Source organism: Orbicella faveolata, unplaced genomic scaffold (genome assembly GCF_042242905.1).
Source record: "Orbicella faveolata isolate gen_17 unplaced genomic scaffold, um_ofav_v1 contig_24, whole genome shotgun sequence".
Lineage (NCBI taxonomy): Eukaryota > Metazoa > Cnidaria > Anthozoa > Scleractinia > Merulinidae > Orbicella > Orbicella faveolata.
Genome location: NW_028301552.1, coordinates 367,158 through 393,548, shown reverse-complemented (window position 1 = coordinate 393,548; position 26,391 = coordinate 367,158).

Genomic DNA, 26,391 nt, shown 5'->3' with positions numbered 1-26,391 from the left:
GTCGAAAACCGTCGAGGTTTTCGATCGTGCCATCGTCGTCATCTGCGCAGTAAAGTATAAATTGGGCACGGTTTCTGAGGGGTATGGCATTACCCATTATAAAAGTGATTACCTACACCTGAAACAGCACGAGGTAATCACCCAGCGACCGCCATCAAATGGCCATCAATGCGCCTACGACTCGACTACGACTGGATCATGTAATCCGCCATTTTCGTTCCACCGCAAACTCAAAAGATCACAGGCGGAAAAATATCTGGATTCGAGAGAAAATCGTTCACACGACAAAACTCTCCGGATTCAAAAGTTTTCGGATTCAAAGTTCCCACTTTAAATTCCGGATTCAAAATCTCCGGAGACACGACCAAACCGGGGGGTTTTTATTTCGGTTTCGTCCACTTTTGTGTAAATGGCAAAATCAATCCGGCACTAAAACATTCTGGATTCATCACGAATCCGGAACAATTTCCTCTAGTGTAAACCTGCAATCCTGGCCATAAGTTGTTGGGACACCTCCCATTTTTGCGCGCTGAAACCCACGATTTCAACTACGTCCTTAACGTTTTAGAACAAAAGATGAATGGAAGCAAGTACAATTGACCCCCCCCCCCCTCTCCCCTAGCAATGTTGCATGAAAATAAAGCTATTCTGAAGACTAGATTGGATGTGGGAAAAAAGGAAAAAGGGACAATAGAAAGTGGTTAGACAGTTGTGTTGGAACCAAACGCGATTGCTGAAAAATCGCTATTATTGGAATAAGACGTGAATATCTATCTTATCGTCTCTTTAGTTCGAGAATACTGTTCTAGGAGGCGAACAACTCTTGAAACGAGGCTATTCTGAGGCTATTGTCAAGGATTTTTTTTCTTCAAGATTTTTATCAACATTGACAGGGGGAGGGGGTAGGCGGGCTTGCGCGGTTTTGGTCTTAAGAGAGGCTGCCTGTGAAGTCATCTGCCGTAACTGTCCCAACACTTTTGACCAGGATTGTAGTCTTAAATGAACAGCGAACATCCATCTTGTTTTGTTCGCGGAAGTCGGTCACAGAGGAGCGAATTTCAATGAAATATATATATAATTTGATTAAGCAATTAGCCAAAAATAGGTTGGCCGCCAAAACAGTTTAGGGTTTAGCCTAACTTTAACCTTAAGTTTTAAGACTGAAGAAAAAAAGGAAAAAGCACTGAGCATTTCAGTTGTTTGAAACAGAAACATGCGCGCACAATGAACTATGTATAGTACGTGGGTAACCAGGAAAGCAATCCGTCCAGCACAGTAATTGTTCAAATTAACAGCTTACCGAGACACTCGCACTGTCGATGCCTCTTAGTTATGACTTTTAGGATTTGTTTACTTTACTTTTTCCGACTTTTTAGCAGGAGAAAAAGCACTAAATGTGCTGGCACAAATAAAAAGGTTTAACCGAAAATCGATCCGTCGAAATCAACAAATGCAAATTTAATCACTGTAGCGTTCCTTCAGATCACGTAAGGCTACAAACCAACAATATCAACTTTTCATTACGCTTAACAAATGAACTTAGAACGATTTTCTTTCTAGAACTCGTTCTTGTAATTAAAATGATCAGAGAAAGAACGACAGCCTAAAACGACATAGCAGTAACACCCGAACTCCGAGTAAATTGCTTTTAATTGGCGTTTTTAATTAACGAAATTTCCAAAGCGATGACTTTCAAAATATAAAAGTTAAAAGTGGTCCATTATGTTTTCCTTTTTTCACCCAAATGTTCTAAGATAGCCATCTGCGCTTTGTTGGAAACGAATTATGTATTCAGGGTGACCGCCAGAGTCACGCAATTGTTTACATTCTCACGGCGGTTCAGGGAAAAATTCATGAGAAGCACAGGCCAAGGCGGGCGACTTAAAACCATTTGCCCAGAGATATTTTTTGATTTTCAAACAGGTGGGTGTACAGTTAACCCGTATAAAGTGTTTTTATGGCATTTAAAGTTATAGCCCATAGAAAAATATGGCGATATTTTCGTGCTATAATTCGTTTGAAACACATCGTAATATTTTCCGTTCGTGTTCGATCTCGTTTCAGGCTGAAACGAAGCCTCGATTTATTTTATTTTTCGCTCAGTCATACCATGAAGACCTGAGCTGAATGTAAAGACCATTGAAAGATTCTCAAGTAGATGTTCTGCGGAGCGCGAAGCAAACAAATATTCGGAAAATTCAGCAAAACCGGAAGTAGATTTTGAGGCTAATCGGAAAAAAATCGTTTTTCGCAAATTTCTCCCCAAAAAAGCTCCATTAGCAGAAACTAACTATGGTCCGTTTGTTTACTAGCTAGGGCCAATCTATCGGCAAAAAATGAGCAAAATCGATTTTTCGACTTGTGCCGTTGTTTGGTCCATAATTATGGGCACTGGCTCTTAAAGAGTAGCCGAGACCGGCGTGCGCGCATCGTGATTTTGACCAACTTCGGGTCGATATTCCGGAACTTGGGGGATATTTTCCAGTCCCAGGGACTCTAAACTAACTCTTGATGGCCTTGGTTTGCAGTGAAATGGAGACAGCAAAACTTTTTCAACCCTCGCCTTTAAGCTTCTGCGCCGAAATATAGCCCACTTTACTTTAATACTAAAAAAGTAGCCGAGACCGCCTTACGCGCATCGTGATTTTGACAAACTTCGGGTGGATTACCCGGAGCTTGGGGGATATTTTCCAGTCTCTTGGACGCTAAAGTAGGTGCCGATGGCTTTGTTTTGCAGTGAAATGGACACAGCAAAACTTTCTGAAGGCTCACTTTTGAGGTTGTGGGCCGAAATATAGCCACACTTCACTTTAAGACTGAAACAGTAGCCGAGACCACGTTTCGCGCATCGTGATTTTGATCAACTTCGGCTCGATTTCCCGGAACTTGCGAAATATTTTCCAGTCCTGGGGACTCTAAACTAACTCGTGCTGGTCTTGGTTTGCAGTGAAACGGAAAGAGAAAAAGTTTTTGAACGCATACTTTCGAGCTTCTGGACCGAAATAGAACCCCACTTCACGTGAAGACTGAAAGAGTAGCCGAGACCGCCTTACGTGCATCGTGATTTTGAGCAACCTCGGCTCGATTTGCCGCAACTAAGGGGATATATTCCAGTTCTGAGGACTCTAAACTAATTCCTGATAGCCTTGGTTTGCAGTAAAAGGGAGCCAGCAAAACTTTTTGAACGCTCAATTTCGAGCTTCTGGGCCAAAATATAGCCCCCCATTACTTTAACAATGAAAGAGTAACCGAGACCGCCTTACGTGCATCGTGATTTTGACAAACTTCGGGTTGATTTCCCGGAACTTGGGGGATATTTTCCAGTCGCGGGGACTCTAAACTAACTCTGGATGGCCTTGGTTTGCACTGAAATGCGCACAGTATAAATTTTTCAACGCCCACTTTGGAGCTTCTGGCCTGAAATATAGCCCCACTTCACTTTAAGACTGAAAGAGTAGTCGAGATCGCCTTACGCGCCTCGTGATTTTGACCATTTTCGGATCAATTTCTCGGAACTTGGGGGATATTTTCCAGTCCCAGTGACTGTAAACTAACTCCTGATTGCCTTGCTTTGCATTGAAATGGACAGAGCAAAACGTTCTGAACGCTCACTTTCGAGCTTGTGGGCCGAAATATAGCCACATTTTACTTTAAGACTAAAACAGTAGAACAGACCGCATTTCGCGCATCGTGATTTTGATCAACTTCGGCTCCAATTCCCGGGACTTGGGGGATATGTTCCAGTCCCGGGGACTCTAAACTAACTCCTGATGGCCTTGGTTTGCATTGAAATGGACACAGCACAATTTTTTGAACGCACACTTTCGAGATTCTTGGCCGAAATATAGCCCCACTTCACTTAAGACTGAAAGAGTAGTAGAGACCGCCTTGCTCGCATCGTGAGTTTGACAAACTTCCGGTCGATATTCCGGAACTTGGGGGATATTTTCCAGTCCCAGGAACTCTAAACTAACTTCTCATGGCCTTGGTTTGCAGTGAAATGGACAGAGCAAAACTTTTTGAACGCTCACCTTCGAGCTTCCTGGGCGAAATAAAGCCCCACTTTACTTTAAGACTTAAAGAGTAACCGAGACCACCTTACGCGCATTGTGATTTTGACAAACTTTGGGTGGATCTCTCGGAACTTGGGGGATATTTTCCAGTCCCTTGGACGCTAAACTAAGTCCTGATGGCCTTGTTTTGCAGTGAAATGGACACAACAAAACTTTTTAAACGCTCACTTTGGAGCTTGTGGGCCGAAATATAGCCCCACTTGACTTTAAGACTGAAAGGGTAGCCAAGACCGCATTTCGCGCATCGTGATTTTGATCAACTTCGACTCGCTTTCCCGGAACTTGGGGAATATTTTCCAGTCCAGGGGACCCTAAACTAACTTTTGATAGCTTTGGTTTGCAGTGAAATCCACACAGCAAAACTTTTTGAACGCTCACTTTCCAGCTTGTGGGCTGAAATATACCCACACTTGACTTTAAGACTGAAAGGGTAGCCAAGATTGCTTTGGGAGCATCGTGATTTTGACCAACTTCAGCTCGATTTACCGGAACTTGGGGAATATTTTCCAGTCCCAGGGACGCTAAACTAACTCGTGATGGCCTTGTTTTTCAGTCAAAGAACACGGCAGAACTTTTTGAAGGCTCACTTTCGGGCTTCTGGGCCGAAATATAGCCACACTTCACTTTAAGACTGAAACAGTAGCCGATACCGCATTTCGCGCATCGTGATTTTGCTCAACTTCGGTTCGATTCCCCGGAACTTGGGCAATATTTTTCAGTCCCGGGGACTCTAAACTAACCCCTGATGGCCTTGGCTTGCAGTGAAATGGACACAGCAAAACTTTGTGAACGCTCACTTTCGGACTTCTGGCCCGAAATATAGCCCCACTTCACTTTAAGACAGAAAGAGTAGCCGAGACCACTTTAGGGTTATCGTGATTTTCACCAACCTCGGCTCAATTTCCCGGACCTTGGGGCATATTTTCTTGGCCCGGGGACGCTAAACTAACTCCTGATGGCCTTGGTTTGCAGTGAAATGAACACAGCAAAACTTTTTGAACGCTCACTTTCGGGCTTCTCGCCCGGAATATAGCCCCACTTCACTCTAAGACTGAAAGAGTAGCCGACACTACCTTACGCAAATCGTGATTTTGACCAACTTCGGCTCGATTTCCCGGAAGTTGGGGGATATTTTCCAGTCCCGGGGACGCTAAACTAGCTCCTGATGACTTTGGTTTGCAGTCAAATAAACACAGGGAAACTTTTTGAACGCTCACTTTCAAGCTCCTGGCCAGGAATAAAGCCTCACTTCACTTTAAGACTGAAACAATAAGCGAGACCGCCTAACGCGCACAGTGATTTTGACCAACTTCGGTTAAATTTCCCTGAACTTGGGGGGATATTTTCCAGTCCCGAAGACTCTTCAGTAACCCCTGATGGCCTTCGTTTGCATTGAAATGGATACAGCAAAACTTTTTGAAGCTCACTTTTGAGCTTCTGGGCGAAATATAGCCCCACTTCACTTTAAGACTGAAAGACTAGCCAAGACCGTCTTGCGCGCATCGTGATTTTGACCAACGTCTTCTCGATTTTCCGGAACTTGGGAAATATATTGCAGTCCCGGGGACTCTAAACTAACTCCTGATTGCCTTGGTTTGCAGTGAAATGGACACAGCAAATTTTTTCCAGCGCTCACTTTGGAGCTTCTGGGCCGAAATAGAGCCCAACTTCACTTTAAGACTGAAAGAGTAGCCGAGGCCGCCTTAGGCGCATCGTGATTTTGACCAACTTCGGCTTGAGTTGCCAGAACTTAAAAGATATTTTCCACTCCCGGGGACTCTAAACTAACTCATGATGGCCTTGGTTTTCAGTGAAATTGAGAGAGGAAAAGTTTTTGAACGCTCACTTTCGAGCTTCTGGACCGAAATATAGCCCTACTTGACTTTCAGACTCAAAGAGTAGCCGAGACCGCCTTACGCGAATCGTTATTTTGACCAACTTCGTCTCGATTTGGCGGAACTTGGAGGATATTTTCCAGTTCCGGGGACTGTAAACTACTTCCTGAGGGCCTTGCTTTGCAGTGAAATGGGCACAGCATAACTTTTTGAACGCTCACTTTCGAGCTTCTGGGCCAAAATATACAGCCACGTCACTTTAAGACTAAAAGGGTAGCCGAGACTGCTTTACGCGCATCGTGATTTTCACAAACTTTGGCTCGATTTCCCGGAACTTGGAGGATATTTTGATGTCCCGGAGACTGTAAAACTATCTCCTGATGTGGCTTGGTTCGCGGTGAAATGGACACAGCAAAACTTTTTGAACTTTCACTTTCGAGCTTCTGGGCCGAAATATAGCCCGAGTTCACTTTAAGAATGAAAGAATAGCCGAGACCGCCTTACGCGCATCGTGATTTTGACCCACTTTGGCTCGATTTCCCAGGAAATGGGGAATATTTTCCGGTACCGGGGACTCTAAAGTAACTCCTGATTGCCTTGGTTTGCATTGAAATGGAGAGAGCAAAACTTTTTCAACGCTCCCCTTCGGGCTTCTGAGCCGAAATATAGCCCCACTTCAGTTTAAGACTGAAAGAGTAGCCGAGACGGTCTTACGAGCATCGTGATTTTGACCAACTTCGGCTCGATTTCCCGAAACTTCGGGGATATATTCAAGTTGCAAGGACTCTAAACTAACCCCTGATGGCCTTGGTCTGCAGTGAAATGGACACAACAATTTTTTTTGAACGCTTACTTTGGAAATTCTGGGCCGAAATATAGCCCCACTTCACTTTAAGACTGAAATAGTAGCCGAGACCGCCTTAGACGCATCGTGATTTTAGTCCCGCGGACTCTAAACTAACTCATGATGGCCTTGGTTTTAAGTTAAATTGAGAGAGCTAAACTTTTTGAACGCTAACTTTCGAGCTTCTGGGCCGAAATATACAGCCACGTCACTTTAAGACTAAAAGAGTAGCCGAGACTGCTTTAGGCGCATCGTGAGTTTGACAAACTTCGGCTCGATTTCCCGGGACTTGGGGGATATTTTGATGTCCCGCACACTGTAAACAATCTGCTGATGTGGCTTGGTTTGCGGTGAAATGGACAAAGCAAAACCTTTCGAACTTTCACTTTCGAGCTTCTGGGCCGAAATACAACCGTACTTTACTTTAACACTGAAATAGTAGCCGAGACCTCCTTACGAGCATGGTGATTTTCAACCAGTTCAGCTCGATTTTCCGGAACTTGGGGGATATTTTCCAGTCCGGGGGACTTAACACTAACTCTTGATGGCCTTGGTTTGCAGTTAAATGCACAAAGCGTAACTTTTTAAAGGTTCCCTTTCGAGCTTCTGGGCCGAAATATAGCCCCACTTTACTTAAAGACTCAAAGAGTAGCCGAGACCGTCTTACGCGCATCGTGATTTTGACCAACTTCCGTTCGATTTCCCGGAAGTAGGCGAATATTTTCAATTACCGGGGAGGCTAAACTAACTTCCGATGGCCTTAGTTTGCAGTTAAATGGACACGGCAAAACTTTTTGAACGCTCAGTTTCGAGCTTATGGCTCGAAATATAGGCCCACTTAACTTTAAGACTGAAAGAGTAGCCGAGACCGCCTTACGCGCATCGTGGTTTTGGGATACTTCGGCTCGATTTCCCGGAAATAGGGGGATATTTTCCAGTCCCGGGGACTCTAAACTAACTCCTGATGGCCTTGGTTTCCAGTGAAATGGACACAGGCACACTTTTTCAACGCGCACTTTCGAGCTTGCTGGCCGACATATAGCCCTACTTCTTTTTAAGACTGAAAGAGTAGGCGGGAGCGCCTTACGCGCATTGTGATTTTGAGGATCTTCGGCTCGATCTGGCGAAACTTGGGAGATATTGTCCAGTCCCAAAGTCTCTAAACTCACTCCTGATTCTCTAAGATGTAAGTGAAATAGACACAAAAATTTTTGAACCCTTACTTTCGAGCTTCTGGAGCTAAATCTAAGCCCACTTTACCTTAAGACTGAAAGAGTAGCCGAGACCCCTTTAAGCGCATGGTGATTTTGACTTACTTCGGGAGGATTTGCCGTAACTTGGGGGATATTTCCAGTTCCTTTGATGCTAAACTAAGTCGTGATGGCCTTGTTTTGCAGTGAAATGGACACAGTAAAACTTTTTAAACACTCAGTTTCGAGCTTCTGGGCCGAAATATTCCCCCAATTTACTTTAAGACTGAAAGAGTAGCCGAGACCGCCGTACGCGCGTCGTGATTTTGACCAACTTCGGTTAAATTTCCCGGAACTTGGGGAATATTTTCCAGTCCCGGGGACTCTAAACTGACCCCCGACGTCCTTGGTCTGCAGTAAAATGGACACAGCAAAACTTTTTGAACGCTCACTTTTGAGCTTCTTGGCCGAAATATAGATCCACTTCACTTTAAGAGTGAAAGAGTAGCTGAGACCGCCTCACGGCCATCGTAATTTTGACCAACTTCGGCTCGATTTCCCGGAACTTGGGGGATATTTTCCAGTCCCGCGGACTCTAAAGTAACTCCTGATGGCCTTACTCTGGAGTGAAATGGACACAGCACAACTTTTTAAACGCTCACTTTCGAGCTTCTGGGGGGAAATATCGCCCCAGTTCACTTTAAGAATGAAAGAGTAACCGGGACCGCCTTACGCGCATCGTGATTTTGACCAACTTTGGCTCTATTTCCCGGGAAATGGGAGATATTCTCCGGTACCGGGGACTCTAAAGTAACTCCTGATTTCCTCGGTTTGCAGTGAAATGGACACAGCACAACTTTTTGAACGCTCACTTTTGAGCTTCTGGGCCGAAGCATGGCTCTACTTCACTTTAAGACTGAAAGACTAGCCGAGACCGCCTTAGGCGCATCATGATTTTGGGCTACTTCGGCTCGATTTCCCGGAACTTGGGAGATAATTCCCAGTCCCGGGCACTCTAAACTAATTCCTGATGGCCTTGGTTTTCAGTGAAATGGACACAGCCAAACTTTTTGAACGTTCACTTTCGAGCTTCTGGGCCGAAATATAGCACCACTTCACTTTAAGACTGAAAGAGTAGCCGGGACCGCCTTACGCGCATGCTAATTTTGTCGAACTTCGGCTTGATTTCCTGGGACTTGGGGGATATTTTCCAGTCCCGCAAGCTCTAAACTAACTCCTGAATGCCTTGGTTTTTAGTCAAATGGACACAGGTAAAAGGAGCGCACGCTCGGTTTCCAGCTTGTAGGCCGAAATATAGCCCCACTTTATTTTAAGACTTAAACTGTACACAAAACCGCCTTAAGCGCATCGAAATTTTTAGCCACTATGGCTCGATATGCCAAAACTTGGGGGATATTTTCCAGTCCCGGGGACTCTACCCTAACTCTTGATGGCCTTAGTTTTCAGTAAAATGGTCACAGGTAACAGGTAGCCCCAGTTCATTTTAAGACTGAAAGAGTAAACGAAACTGCCGTACGCCTATCGTAATTTTAAGAAAGTATGGCTCAATTTGCCGCAACTTGGAGGATAGCTTCCAGTCTCGAGGATTCTAAACTATCTCCTGGTGGACTTAGTTCTTAGTGAAATGGACACAGGTAAAAGGAGAGCACGCTCGGTGTCGAGCTTGTAGAACCGAAATATAGCCCCACTTCATTTTCGGAGTAAACGAGTAGCCGAGACCGCCTTACGCGCATCGTGATTTTGAGCATCTTTGGCTCGATTTGCCGGATTCGGGCAATATTTTCCAGTCCCGAGGACTCTATGTTAACTCCTGATGAACTTAGTTTTCAGTGATATGTACACAGGCAAAAGGAGCGCACGTTCGGTGTTGAGCTTCTCGGCCGAAATATAGCCCCACTTCATTTTAAGACTCAAAGAGTAGCCGAGACCGCCTTACGCGCATCGTGATTTTGAGCAACTGGCTCGATCTGCCAGAATTTGGGAAATATTTTCCAGTCACACGGACTCTAAACTAACTCCTGATGGCGTAAGATGTCAGTGAAATGGACACAGGTAAAATTAGCGCACGCCCGGTCTCGAGCTTCTAGGTCGAAATATAGCCCCACTTCATTTTAAGACTGAAAGAGTAGCCGAGACCGCCTTACGCGCATCGTGACTTTGAGCCACTTTTGCTCGATTTCCCGCAAGTTGGCGAATAATTTAAAGTCCCGGGGACGCTAAACTAACTCCCGATGACCTTGCTTTGAAGTTTAATGAACACAGCAAAACATTCTGAACGCTCACCTTCGAGCTTCAGTGCCGCAATATAGCCCTACTTAAATTTAAGACTGAAAGAATAACCGAGAGCCCGTTACGCGCATCGTAATTTTCATCAACTTCGGCGCCATTTCCTGGAACTTGGAGAATATTTTCCAGTTCCGGGGACTCTAAACTAACTCCTGATTGCCTTGGTTTGCAGTCAAATGGAAACAGCAAAACTTTTTGAAGGCTCACTTTCGAGCTTGTGGGCCTAAATATAGCCAAACTTCACTTTAAGACTGAAACAGTAGCCGAGACCGCGTTACGCGCATCGTGATTTTGAGCAACTTCTGCTCGCTTTCCTGGAACTTGGGGAATATTTTCCAGTCCCGGGGACTCTAAACTAACTCCTGATGGCCATGGTTTGCAGTCAAATTCACACAGCACAAGTTTTTGAACGAACACTTTCGAGCTTTTAGGCCGAAATATAGTCCCACATCACTTACGACTGAAAGAGTAGCCGAGACCGGCGTGCGCGCATCGTGATTTTGACCAACTTCGGGTCGATATTCCGGAACTTGGGGGATATTTTCCAGTCCCACGGACTCTAAATTAACTCTTGATGGCCTTGGTTTGCAGTGAAATGGAGACAGCAAAACTTTTTAAACGCTCACCTTCAAGCTTCTGGGCCGAAATATAGCCCACTTTACTTTAATACTGAAAAAGTAGCCGAGACCGCCTTACGCGCATCGTGATTTTGACAAACTTCGGATGGATTTCCCGGAACTTGGGGGATATTTTCCAGTCCCTTGGACGCTAACCTAGGTGCCGATGGCCTTGTTTTGCAGTGAAATGGACACAGCAAAGCTTTTTGAAGACTCACTTTCGAGGTTGTGGGCCGAAATATAGCCACACTTCACTTTAAGACTGAAACAGTAGCCGAGACCGCGTTACGCGCATAGTGATTTTGATCAACTTCTTTTCGATTTCCCGCAACTTGCGAAATATTTTCTTGTCCCGGGCACTCTAAAGTAACTCGTGCTGGTCTTGGTTCGCAGTGAAACGGAAAGAGGAAGAGTTTTTGAACGCATACCTTCGAGCTTCTGGACTGAAATAAAACACCACTTCACGTGAAGACTGAAAGAGTAGCCGAGACCGCCTTACGTGCATCGTGATTTTCAGCAACTTCGGCTCGATTTGCCGGAACTAAGGGCATATATTCCAGTTCTGAGGACTCTAAACTAATTCCTGATGGCCTTGGTTTGCAGTAAAATGGACCCAGCAAAACTTTTTGAACGCTCAATTTCGAGCTCCTGGGCCAAAATATAGCCCCCCATTACTTTAACACTGAAAGAGTAGCCGAGACCGCCTTAGGTGCATGGTGATTTTGACAAACTTCGGGTTGATTTCCCGGAACTTGGGGGATATTTTCCAGTCCCGGGGACTCTCAACTAACTTCTACTTGTCTTGGTTTGCAGTGAAATGGACAGCGAAAGCTTTTGAACGCTCACTCTCGCGCTTCTGGGCCGAAATAGAGCCCCATTTTACTTTAAGACTGAAAGAGTAGGCGAGACCGTCTTGAGCGAATCGTGATTTTGACTAGTTTTGCGTTTATTTCCCGAAACTTGGGGGATATATTCCAGTCAAAGGGACTCTACAGTAACTCCTGATGGCCTTGGTTTTCAGTGAAATAGACAGAGCACAACTTTGGAGCACTGGGCAGAAATATAGCCCCACTTTACTTTAAGACTGAAAGAGTAGATGAAACCGGCTTACGCGCATCGTAATTTTGACGAACTTCCAATGGATTTCCCGGAACTTGGGGGATATTTTGCAGTCCCTTGGACGCTAAACTAAGTCCTGATGGCCTTGTTTTGAAGTAAAATGGACACAACAAAACTTTTTGAACGCTCACTTTCTAGCTTGTGGGCCGAAATATAGCCACACTTCACTTTAGGACTGACACGGTAGCCGAGACCACGTTACGAGCATCATGAATTTGATCAACTTCGGCTCGATTTCCCGGGACTTGAGGGATATTCTCCAGTTCCGGGGACTCTAAACTAACTTCTGATGGCCTTGGTTTGCACTGAAAGTGACAGAGCAAAACATTTTAAACACTCACTTTCGAGCTTCTGGGCCGAAATATAGCCCCACTTCACTTTAAGACTGAAAGGGTAGCCAAGACCACCTTACGCACATCGTGATTTTGACCAACTTCGGCTCGATTTAACGGAACTTGGGGGATATTTTCCAGTCCCGAGGACTCTTAAGTAATCCCTGATGGCCTTGGTTTGCATTGAAATGGATACAGCAAAATTTTTGAACGCTCACTTTTGAGCTTTTGGACCGAAATATAGCCCCACTTCACTTTAAGACTGAAAGAGTAGCGGAGACCGTCTTACGCGCATCGTGATTTTGACCAACGTCTTCTCGATTTTCCGGACCTTAGGAAATACATTCCACTCCCGGGGACTCTAAACTAACTACTGATAGCCTTGGTTTGCAGTGAAATAGACAGTAATTTTTTTGAGCTTTGAGCTTGTGGGCCGAAATAGAGCCCCACTTCACTTTAGCCTGAAGGAGTAGCCGACACCGCCTTAAGCGCACCGTGATTTTGACCAACTTCGGCTCCATTTGCCGGAACTTGGGGGATATTTTCCAGTCCCGTGGACTCTAAACTAACTCCTGATTGTCTTGGTTTTCAGTGAAATGGACACAGCGAAACTTTTTGAACGCTGACTCTCGAGCTTCTGGACCGAAATATAGCCCCACTTCACTTTAAGACTGAAATAGTAGCCGAGACCACCTTAGACGCATTGTAATTTTGAATAACTTCGGCTTGAGTTGCCAGAACTTAAGGGATATTTTTTAGTCCCGCAGACTCTAAACTAATTTATGATGGCCTTGGTTTTCAGTTAAATTGAGAGAGCAAAACTTTTTGAACGCTCACTTTCGAGCTTCTGGGCCGAAATATACAGCCACGTCACTTTATGACTAAAAGAGTAACCGAGACTGCTTTACGCGCATCGTGATTTTGACCCACTTTGGCTCGATTTCCCAGGAAATGGGGAATATTTTCCGGTACCGGGGACTCTAAAGTAACTACTGATTGCCTTGGTTTGCATTGAAATGGAGAGAGCAAAACTTTTTCAACGCTCCCCTTCGGGCTTCTGAGCCGAAATATAGCCCCACTTCAGTTTAAGACTGAAAGAGTAGCCGAGACCGTCTTACGCGCATCGTGATTTTGACCAACTTCGGCTCGATTTCCCGAGACTTCGGGAATATATTCAAGTTGCAAGGACTCTAAACTAACCCCTGATGGCCTTGGTCTGCAGTGAAATGGACACAGCAAACTTTTTTGAACGCTTACTTTGGAAATTCTGGGCCGAAATATAGCCCCACTTCACTTTAAGACTGAAATAGTAGCCGAGACCGCCTTAGACGCATCGTGATTTTGACCAACTTCGGCTTGGGTTGCCAGAACTTAAGGGATATTTTTTAGTCCCGCGGACTCTAAACTAACTCATGATGGCCTTGGTTTTCAGTTAAATTGAGAGAGCAAAACTTTTTGAACGCTCACTTTCGAGCTTCTGGGCCGAAATATACAGCCACGTCACTTTAAGACTAAAAGAGTATAAGGTCGTAATACTAGCAATAATGATAAATATTGCATAAAACGTACAACAGTTTTTAAAGACATGTTTCGGCATGCTTATACCATCTTCAGTTTAATAGAGTGACTAATGATACGTGACACAAGTTATATACTACAAAATATGAATAAATTATTTACAATATGCATTACAAAACAGTGGAAACGGAAATTACAGAGTTAAAAAGGTGTTGAAGTGATGTAACTGTTTGTTAAGGTCAGGTTTGTTCTTACTAATATAAAAGGCTTCTTTAAGTTTAAGATCAATAGAGCTATTCGCTGAGTCTAAGATGCGAAAACAAGAAGGTGTGTACATGCCCCTGCATGAAGAAAATTGAGAAAGATGTTTAAAAATATGCGAGTTTTTATCGCTTACTGTATGTTCTTTAATCCTGGTAGAAAAATGGCGACTGGTTTCACCAATATAACAGGAATTACATCCCGCACAAGTGAATTGATAAACTACCATGGATTTTAGAGCATCAGGAGTACGATCTTTAAAACTGAACATATTCTTGATTTTGAAAGAAGTAAAAACTAATTTGATATTAAGATCCGTTTCACAAAAACGTTTAAGTAATTGCCGTAGTTTGAGTTCCGTTATTCTAGAGTACTGGCCGATAAAAGGAAGCTTAAAATAGCGTATATTGTTTTCATCATTAACGTTGCGGCTTTTTTGATCAGAAGGCTTGTTAAGATACCGCTTGAAGGTTTTTTCAATGATGTGTGAAGGAAACGAGTTACGTTTTAGAGTGTCCGAAAGCTTGATCAGATCATTTTCAAAACCGGAAGAAGTGTTGTTGATTTTATAAGTTCGGTCAATGAGAGTACGGACAAGGCCAATTTTATAGCGAAACGGAGTGAAACTAAAAAAATTTGTTAAGAGACCAGTGTAGGTTTTTTTATGAAAAACTGAAAAAACGCAGTCATACGAAGAGTTGTCAATCAGAACATCCAAAAAGGAAAGTTTACCGTCGTTCTGTTTCTCGAAAGTAAATTTGATGTTGGGATGTTGAGAATTGATGAATTCAAAGAAAGACATGGCATCCCGCTTATTTTTAAAGACGCAAAAAGTATCGTCAACATAACGCCTATAGAGTAAGATGTCGGCCTTGTTAAAATTATTTAGCCATGTTTCTTCGTGAAATCCAGGAAAAAGATTAGCTAAAATAGGTGCTAAAGGGAAGCTCATAGCTACCCCATCGACTTGATCATAAAATTTACCATTGAAAAGAAAATGAGTCTCGGATGTGGCAAATGAAAACAATTTCTTAAGGTCGGGTTTTTTGATGGAAAATTTGGGATGATGTTTCAAAATAAGGTCAACGGCAATATCGATAGTTTCATTTAGCGGAATGTTTGTAAAAAGGCTTTCAACATCGAAGGAAATAAGGAACTTGTTGTTAAAATCGAAACTCCTGAGCTCTTCAACAAAAGAAAAGGAATCCTTAACCGAATATTTATCAGGCAAAAGCGGAACAAGAAGAGAACTTAAGTACTTAGCTAAATTATAATTGTAAGCTCCAATAGAGGAGAAACCAGTCGCCATTTTTCTACCAGGATTAAAGAACATACAGTAAGCGATAAAAACTCGCATATTTTTAAACATCTTTCTCAATTTTCTTCATGCAGGGGCATGTACACACCTTCTTGTTTTCGCATCTTAGACTCAGCGAATAGCTCTATTGATCTTAAACTTAAAGAAGCCTTTTATATTAGTAAGAACAAACCTGACCTTAACAAACAGTTACATCACTTCAACACCTTTTTAACTCTGTAATTTCCGTTTCCACTGTTTTGTAATGCATATTGTAAATAATTTATTCATATTTTGTAGTATATAACTTGTGTCACGTATCATTAGTCACTCTATTAAACTGAAGATGGCATAAGCATGCCGAAACATGTCTTTAAAAACTGTTGTACGTTTTATGCAATACTAAAAGCGTAGCCGAGACTGCTTTACGCGCATCGTGATTTTGACAAACCTCGGCTCGATTTCCCGGGACTTGGGGGATATTTTGATGTCCCGGACACTGTAAACAACCTGCTGATGTGGCTTGGTTTGCGGTGAAATGGACACAGCAAAACTTTTTGAACTTTCACTTGCGAGCTTCTGGGCCGAAATATAGCCCCAGTTCACTTTAAGAATCAAAGAGTAGCCGAGACTGCTTTACGCGCATCGTGATTTTGACAAACTTCGGCTCGATTTCGCGGGACTTGGAGGATATTTTGATGTCCTGGACACTGTAAACAAGCTGCTGATATGGCTTGGTTTGCGGTGAAATGGACACAGCAAAACGTTTTGAACTTTCACTTTCGAGCTTCTGGGCCGAAATATAGCCCCAGTTCACTTTAAGAATCAAAGAGTAGGCGAGACCGCCTTACGCGCATCGTGATTTTGACAAAATTCGGCTCGATTTCCCCGAACTTGGGCCATATTTTCCAGTCCCGAGGAGTCTAAACTAACTGCTGATGGCCTTGGTTTGCAGTGAAATGAACACAGCAAAACTTTTTGAACTTTCACTTTCTAGCTTCTCGGCCGAAACATAGCCCCAGTTCACTTTAAGAATCAAAGAGTAGCCGAGACCGCCTTAGGCGCATCGTGATTTTGACAAAATTCGGCTCGATTTCCCCGAACTTGGGCGATATTTTCCAGTCCCGAGCAGTCTAAACTAACTCCTGATGGCCTTAGTTTGATGTGAAATGGACGCAGGAAAACTTTTTGAACACTCAGTTTCGAGCTTCTGGGCCGAAATACAACCGTACTTCACTTTAAGACTGAAATAGTAGCCGAGACCTCCTTACGAGCATCATGATTTTGACCCAGTTCAGCTCGATTTCCCGGAACTTGGGGGATATTTTCCAGTCCGGGGAACTTTAAACTAACTCCTGATGGCCTTGGTTTGGAATTAAATGCATAAAGCGTAACTTTTTAAAGGTTCACTTTCGAGCTTCTGGCCCGAAATATAGCCCCACCTTAGTTAGGACTGAAAGAGTAGCCGAGACCGTCTTACGCGCATCGTGATTTTGACCAACTTCCGTTGGATTTCCCGGAACTTCCGGGATATATTCCAGTCCCGGGGACTCTAAACTAAGTGCTGATGGCCTTGGTTTGCAGTGAAATGGACAGAGCACATTTTTTTGAACGCTCACTTTCGAGCTTATGGCTCGAAATAAAGCCCCACTTAACTTTAAGACTGAAAGAGTAGCCGAGACCGCCTTACGCGCATCGTGATTTTGGGATACTTCGGCTCGATTTCCCGGAAATAGGGAGATATTTTCCAGTCCCGGGGACTCTAAACTAACTCCTGATGGCCTTGGTTTCCAGTGAAATGGACATAGGCACACTTTTTGAACGCGCACTTTCGAGCTTGCTGGCCGAAATATAGCCCTACTTCTTTTTAAGACTGAAAGAGTAGGCGGGAGCGCCTTACGCGCATTGTGATTTTGAGGATCTTCGGCTCGATCTGGCGAAACTTCGGAGATATTTTCCAGTCCCAAAGTCTCTAAACTCACTCCTGATTGTCTAAGATGTGAGTGAAATAGACACAAAAGTTTTTGAACCCTTACTTTCGAGCTTCTGGAGTTAAATCTAAGCCTACTTTACCTTAAGACTGAAAGAGTAGCCGAGACCCCCTTAAGCGCATGGTGATTTTGAGTAACTTCGGGTGGATTTCCCGTAACTTGGGGGATATTTCCAGTTCCTTTGACGCTAAACTAAGTCGTGATGGCCTTGTTTTGCAGTGAAATGGAGACAGCAAAACTTTTTAAACACTCAGTTTCGAGCTTCTGGGCCGAAATATTGCCCCAATTCACTTTAAGACTGAAAGAGTAGCCGAGACCGCCTTACGCCCATCGTAATTTTGACCAACTTCGGCTCGATTTCCCGGAACTTGGGGGATATTTCCAGTTCCTTTGACGCTAAACTAAGTCGTGATGGCCTTGTTTTGCAGTGAAATGGACACAGCACAACTTTTTGGACGCTCACTTTCCAGCTTCTGGGGGGAAATATTGCCCCAGTTGACTTTAAGAATGAAAGAGTAACCGGGACCGGCTTACGCGCATCGTGATTTTGACCAACTTTGGCTCGGTTTCCCGGGAAATGGGGGATATTTTCCGGTACTGGGGACTCTTAAGTAACTCCTGATTTCCTCGGTTTGCAGTGAAATGGACACAGCACAACTTTTTGAACGCTCACTTTTGAGCTTCTGGGCCGAAATATAGCCCCACTTCACTTTAAGACTGAAAGAGGAGCCGGGACCGCCTTACGCGCATGGTAATTTTGTCGAACTTCGGCTTGATTTCCTGGGACTTGGGGGATATTTTCCAGTCCCGGAAGTTCTAAACTAACTCTTGAATGCCTTGGTTTTTAGTGAAGTGGACACAGGTAAAAGGAGCGCACGCTCGGTTTCCAAGTTGTAGGCCGAAATATAGCCCCACTTTATTTTAAGACTGAAAGTGTACACGAAACCGCCTTAAGCGCATCGATATTTTTAGCCACTATGGCTCGATATGCCAAAACTTGGGGGATATTTTCCAGTCCCGGGGACTCTACCCTAACTCTTGATGGCCTTAGTTTTCAGTAAAATGGTCACAGGTAACAGGAGCGCACGCTCGGTGTCGAGCTTCTAGGCCGAAATGTAGCCCCAGTTCATTTTAAGACTGAAAGAGTAAACGAAACTGCCGTACGCCTATCGTAATTTTAAGAAAGTATGGCTCAATTTGCCGAAACTTGGAGGATAGCTTCCAGTCTCGAGGACTCTAAACTATCTCCTGATGGACTTAGTTCTTAGTGAAATGGACACAGGTAAAAGGAGCGCACGCTCGGTGTCGAGCTTGTAGAACCGAAATATAGCCCGACTATATTTTCGGAGTAAACGAGTAGCCGAGACCGCCTTACGCGCATCGTGATTTTGAGCATCTTTGGCTCGATTTGCCGGAATTCGGGCAATATTTTCCAGTCCCGAGGACTCTATGTTGACTCCTGATGAACTTAGTTTTCAGTGATATGTACACAGGCAAAAGGAGCGCACGCTCGGTGTTAAGTTTCTCGGCCGAAATATAGCCCCACTTCATTTTAAGACTGAAAGAGTAGCCGAGACCGCCTTCCGAGCATCGTGATTTTGAGCAACTTTGGCTCGATCTGCCAGAATTTGGGAAATATTTTCCAGTCCCAAGGACTCTAAACTAACTCCTGATGGCCTAAGATGTCAGCGAAATGGACACAGGTAAAATTAGTGCACGCCCGGTCTCGAGCTTCTAGGTCGAAATATAGCCCCACTTCATTTTAAGACTGAAAGAGTAGCCGAGACCGCCTTACGCGCATCGTGATTTTGGGCCACTTTTGCTCGATTTCCCGGAAGTTGGCGAATAATTTAAAGTCCCGGGGACGCTAAACTAAATCCCGATGACCTTGCTTTGCAGTTTAATGAACACAGCAAAACATTCTGAACGCTCACCTTCGAGCTTCAGTGCCGCAATATAGCCCTACTTAAATTTAAGACTGAAAGAATAACCGAGAGCCCGTTACGCGCATCGTAATTTTCATCAACTTCGGCGCCATTTCCTGGAACTTGGAGAATATTTTCCAGTTTCGGGGACTCTAAACTAACTCCTGATTGCCTTGGTTTGCAGTCAAATGGACACAGCAAAACTTTTTGAACGCTCACTTTCGAGCTTGTGGGCCTAAATATAGCCACACTTCACTTTAAGACTGAAAAAGTAGCCGAGACCGCGTTACGCGCATCATGATTTTGAGGAACTTCTGCTCGCTTTCCTGGAACTTGGGGAATATTTTCCAGTCCCGGGGACTCTAAACTAACTCCTGATGGGCATGGTTTGCAGTGAAATTCACACAGCACAAGCTTTTGAACGAACACTTTCCAGCTTTTAGGCCGAAATATAGTCTCACATCACTTACGACTTAAAGAGTAGCCGAGACCGGCGTGCGCGCATCGTGGTTTTGACCAACTTCGGGTCGATATTCCGGAACTTGGGGGATATTTTCCAGTCCCAGGGACTCTAAACTAACTCTTGATGGCCTTGGTTTGCAGTGAAATGGAGACAGCAAAAGTTTTTGAACGCGCACCTTCAAGCTTCTGGGTCGAAATATAGCCCACTTTACTTTAATACTGAAAAAGTAGCCGAGACCGCCTTACGCGCATCGTGATTTTGACAAACTTCGGGTGGATTTCCCGGAACTTGGGGGATATTTTCCAGTTCCTTGGACGCTAAACTAGGTGCCGATGGCCTTGTTTTGCAGTGAAATGGACACAGCAAAGCTTTTTGAAGGCTCACTTTCGAGGTTGGGGGCCGAAATATAGCCATACTTCACTTTAAGACTGAAACAGTAGCCGAGAGCACGTTTCGCGCATCGTGATTTTGATCAACTTCGGCTCGATTTCCTGGAACTTGCGAAATATTTTCCAGTCCCGGGGACTCTAAAGTAACTCGTGCTGGTCTTGGTTTGCAGTGAAACGGAAACAGAAAAAGTTTTTGAACGCATACTTTCGAGCTTCTGGACCGAAATAGAACCCCACTTCACTTCAAGACTGAAAGAGTAGCCGAGACCGCCTTACGTGAATCGTGATTTTGAGCAACTTCGGCTCGATATGCCGGAACTAAGGGGATATATTCCAGTTCTGAGGACTCTAAACTAATTCCTGAGGGCCTTGGTTTGCAGTAAAATGGACACAGCAAAACTTTTTGAACGCTCAATTTCGAGCTTCTGGGCCAAAATATAGCCCCCCATTACTTTAACACTGAAAGAGTAGCCGAGACCGCCTTACATGCGTCGTGATTTTGACAAACTTCGGGTTGATTTCCCGGAACTTGGGGGATATTTTCCAGTCCCGGGCACTCCCAACTAACTCCTGCTTGTCTTGGTTTTCAGTGAAATGGACACAGCGAAAGTTTTTGAACGCTCACTCTCGAGCTTCCGGGCCGAAATAGAGCCCCATTTTACTTTAAGACTGAAAGAGTAGGCGAGACTTCTTGAGCGAATCGTGATTTTGACCAATTTCGCCTTTATTTCCAGAAACTTGGCGGATATATTTCAGCCAAAGGGACTCTACAGTAACTCCTGATAGCCTTGGTTTTAAGTGAAATGGACAGAGCACAACTTTGGAGCTTCTGGGCAGAAGTATACCCCGACTTTACTTTAAGATTGAAAGAGTAGATGAGACCGCCTTACGCGCATCGTAATTTTGACGAACTTCGAATGGATTTCCCGGAACTTTGGGATATTTTGCAGTCCCTTGGACGCTAAACTAAGTCCTGATGGCCTTGTTTTGAAGTAAAATGGACACAACAAAACTTTTTGAACGCTCACTTTCTAGCTTGTGGGCCGAAATATAGCCACACTTCACTTTAGGACTGACACAGTAGCCGAGACCACGTTACGCGCATCATGAATTTGATCAACTTCGGCTCGATTTACCGCAACTTGGCGGATATTTTCCAGTCCCGAGGACTCTTAAGTAACCCCTGATTGCCTTGGTTTGTATTGAAATGGATACAGCAAAACTTTTTGAACGCTCACTTTTGAGCTTCTGGGCCCAAATATAGCCCCACTTCACTTTAAGACTGAAAGAGTAGCGGAGACCGTCTTACGCGCATCGTGATTTTGACCAACGTCTTCTCGATTTTCCGGAACTCGGGAAATACATTCCACTCCCGGGGACTCTAAACTAACTACTGATAGCCTTGGTTTGCAGTGAAATAGACAGTAATTTTTTTTGAGCTTTGAGCTTGTGGGCCGAAATAGAGCCCCATTTCACTTTAAGACTGAAGGAGTAGCCGACACCGCCTTAAGCGCACCATGATTTTGACCAACTTCGGCTCGATATGCCGGAACTTGGGGGATATTTTCCAGTCCCGGGGACTCTAAACTAGCTCCTGATTGTCTTGGTTTTCAGTGAAATGGACACAGCGAAACTTTTTGAACGCTCACTCTCGAGCTTCTGGACCGAAATATAGCCCCACTTTACTTTAAGACTGAAAGGGTAGCCGAGACCGCTTTGGGAGCATCGTGATTTTGACCAACTTCAGCTCGATTTACCGGAACTTGGGGAATATTTTCCAGTCCCGGGCACCCTAAACTAACTTTTGATAGCTTTGTTTTGCAGTAAAATGCACACAGCAAAACTTTTTGAACGCTCACTTTCGAGCTTCTGGACAGAAATATAGCCCCACTTCACTTTAAGACTGAAAGGGTAGCCGAGACCGCTTTGGGAGCATCGTGATTTTGACCAACTTCAGCTCGATTTACCAGAACATGGGGAATATTTTCCAGTCCCAGGGACGCTAAACTAACTCGTGATGGCCTTGTTTTTCAGTCAAAGAACACAGGAAAACTCTGAACGGTCACTTTCGGGCTTCTGGGCCGAAATATAGCCACACTTCACTTTAAGACTGAAACATTAGCCGATACCGCATTTCGCGTCGTGATTTTGATCAACTTCGGCTCGATTTCCCGGAACTTGGGCAATATTTTTCAGTCCCGGGGACTCTAAACTAACCCCTGATGGCCTTTGTTTGCAGTGAAATGGACACAGCAAAACTTTTTGAACGCTCACTTTCGGGCTTCTGGCCCGAAATATAGCCCCACTTCACTTTAAGACAGAAAGAGTAGCCGAGACCACTTTAGGGGCATCGTGATTTTGACCAAACTCGGCTCAATTTCCCGGACCTTGGGGCATACTTTCTTGTCCCGGGGACGCTAAACTAACTCCTGATGGCCTTGGTTTCCAGTTAAATTGAGAGAGCAAAACTTTTTGAACGCTCACTTTCGGGCTTCTCGCCCGAAATATAGCCCCACTTCACTCTAAGACTGAAAGAGTAGCCGACACTACCTTACGCAAATCGTGATTTTAACCAACTTCGGCTCGATTTCCCGGAAGTTGGGGGATATTTTCCAGTCCCGGGGACTCTAAACTAGCTCCTGATGGCTTTGGTTTGCAGTCAAATAAACACAGGGAAACTTTTTGAACGCTCACTTTCAAGCTCCTGGGCAGGAATAAAGCCTCACTTCACTTTAAGACTGAAACAGTAAGCGAGACCGCCTAACGCGCACCGTGATTTTGACCAACTTCGGCTAAATTTCCCTGAACTTGGGGGGATATTTTCCAGTCCCGAAGACTCGTAAGTAACCCCTGATGGCCTGCGTTTGCATTGAAATGGATACAGCAAAACTTTTTGAAGCTCACTTTTGAGCTTCTGGGCCGAAATATAGCCCCACTTCACTTTAAGACTGAAAGACTAGCCAAGACCGTCTTGCGCGCATCGTGATTTTGACCAACGTCTTCTCGATTTTCCGGAACTTGGGAAATATATTGCAGTCCCGGGGACTCTAAACTAACTCCTGATTGCCTTGGTTTGCAGTGAAATGGACACAGCAAATTTTTTCCAGCGCTCACTTTGGAGCTTCTGGGCCGAAATAGAGCCCCACTTCACTTTAAGACTGAAAGAGTAGCCGAGGCCGCCTTAGGCGCATCGTGATTTTGACCAACTTCGGCTTGAGTTGCCAGAACTTAAAAGATATTTTCCACTCCCGGGGACTCTAAACTAACTCATGATGGCCTTGGTTTTCAGTGAAATTGAGAGAGGAAAAGTTTTTGAACGCTTACTTTCGAGCTTCTGGACCGAAATATAGCCCTACTTGACTTTCAGACTCAAAGAGTAGCCGAGACCGCCTTACGCGAATCGTTATTTTGACCAACTTCGTCTCGATTTGGCGGAACTTGGAGGATATTTTCCAGTTCCGGGGACTGTAAACTACTTCCTGAGGGCCTTGCTTTGCAGTGAAATGGGCACAGCATAACTTTTTGAACGCTCACTTTCGAGCTTCTGGGCCAAAATATACAGCCACGTCACTTTAAGACTAAAAGAGTAGCCGAGACTGCTTTACGCGCATCGTGATTTTCACAAACTTCGGCTCGATTTCCCAGAACTTGGGGGATATTTTGATGTCCCGGAGACTGTAAACTATCTCCTGATGTGGCTTGGTTCGCGGTGAAATGGACACAGCAAAACTTTTTGAACTTTCACTTTCGAGCTTCTGGGCCGAAATATAGCCCGAGTTCACTTTAAGAATGAAAGAATAGCCGAGACCACCTTACGCGCATCGTGATTTTGACCAACTTTGGCTTCATTTCCCAGGAAATGGAAAATATTTTCCGGTACCGGGGACTCTAAAGTAACTACTGATTGCCTTGGTTTGCATTGAAATGGAGAGAGCAAAACTTTTTCAACGCTGCCCTTCGGGCTTCTGAGCCGAAATATAGCCCCGCTTGAGTTTAAGACTGAAAGAGTAGCCGAGACCGTCTTACGCGCATCGTGATTTTGACCAACTTCGGCTCGATCTCCCGAGACTTCGGGGATATATTCAAGTTCCAAGGACTCTAAACTAACCCCTGATGGCCTTGGTCTGCAGTGAAATGGACACAGCAAACTTTTTTGAACGCTTACTTTCGAAATTCTGGGCCGAAATATAGCCACACTTCACTTTAAGACTGAAATAGTAGCCGAGACCGCCTTAGACGCATCGTGATTTTGACCAACTTCGGCTTGAGTTGCCAGAACTTAAGGGATATTTTTTAGTCCCGCAGACTCTAAACTAACTCATGATGGCCTTGGTTTTCAGTTAAATTGAGAGAGCAAAACTTTTTGAACGCTCACTTTCGAGCTTCTGGGCCGAAATATACGGCCACGTCACTTTAAGACTAAAAGAGTAGCCGAGACTGCTTTACGCGCATCGTGATTTTCACAAACTTCGGCTCGATTTCCCGGGACTTGGGGGATATTTTGATGTCCTGGACACTGTAAACAATCTGCTGATGTGAAATGGTTTGCGGTGAAATGGACGCAGCAAAACGTTTTGAACTTTCACTTTCTAGCTTCTCGGCCGAAATATAGCCCCAGTTCACTATAAGAATCAAAGAGTAGCCGAGACCACCTTACGCGCATCGTAATTTTTGACAAAATTCGGCTCGATTTCCCCGAACTTGGGCGATATTTTCCAGTCCCGAGCAGTCTAAACTAACTCCTGATGGCCTTGGTTTGCAGTGAAATGAACAAGGTAACACTTTTTGAACGCTTATTTTCGAGATTCTGAGATGAAATATAGCCCTATTTCACTTTAAGACTCAAAGAGTAGGCGAGACCGCCTTACGCGCATCGTGATTTTGAGCAACTTCCGCTCGATTTTCTAGAATTTTGGCGATATTTTCAAGTCCCGGGGACTCTAAACTAACTCCTGATGGCCTTGGTTTGATGTGAAATGGACGCAGGAAAACTTTTTGAACGCTCAGTTTCGAGCTTCTGGGCCGAAATACAACCGTACTTCACTTTAAGACTGAAATAGTAGCCGAGACCTCCTTACGAGCATCGTGATTTTGACCCAGTTCAGCTCGATCTCCCGGAACTTGGGGGATATTTTCTAGTCTGGGGGACTTCAAACTAACTCCTGATGGCCTTGGTTTGCAGTTAAATGCACAAAGCGTAACTTTTTAAAGGTTCACTTTCGAGCTTCTGGACCGAAATATAGCCCCACTTTACTTTAAGACTGAAAGAGTAGCCGAGACCGTCTTACGCGCATCGTGATTTTGACCAACTTCCGTTGGATTTCCCGGAACTTCGGGGACATGTTCCAGTCCCGGGGACTCCAAACTAACTGCTGATGGCCTTCGTTTGCAGTAAAATAGACACAGCACATTTTGTCGAACGCTCACTTTGGAGCTTCTCGGCCGAAATATAGCCCTACTTCACTTTAAGACTGAAAGAGTAGCCGAGACCGCCTTACGCGCATCGTAATTTTGACCAACTTCGGCTCGATTTCCCGGAAATAAGGGTTTTTTTTTCAGTCCCCGGGACTCTAAACTAACTCCTGATGGCCTTGGTTTCCAGGGAAATGGACACAGGAACACTTTCTGAACGCGCACTTTCGAGCTTGCTGGCCGAAATATAGCCCTACTTCTTTTTAAGCCTGAAAGAGTAGGCGGGAGTGCCTTACGCGCATTGTGATTTTGAGGATCTTCGGCTCGATCTGGCGAAACTTGGGAGATATTTTCCAGTCCCAAAGTCTCTAAACTCACTCCTGATTGTCTAAGATGTGAGTGAAATAGACACAAAAGTTTTTGAACCCTTACTTTCGAGCTTCTGGAGTTAAATCTAAGCCTACTTTACCTTAAGACTGAAAGAGTAGCCGAGACCCCCTTAAGCGCATGGTGATTTTGAGTAACTTCGGGTGGATTTCCCGTAACTTGGGGGATATTTCCAGTTCCTTTGACGCTAAACTAAGTCGTGATGGCCTTGTTTTGCAGTGAAATGGAGACAGCAAAACTTTTTAAACACTCAGTTTCGAGCTTCTGGGCCGAAATATTGCCCCAATTCACTTTAAGACTGAAAGAGTAGCCGAGACCGCCGTACGCGCGTCGTGATTTTGACCAACTTCGGTTAAATTTCCCGGAACTTGGGGGATATTTTCCAGTCCCAGGGACTCTAAACTGACCCCGACGTCCTTGGTCTGCAGTAA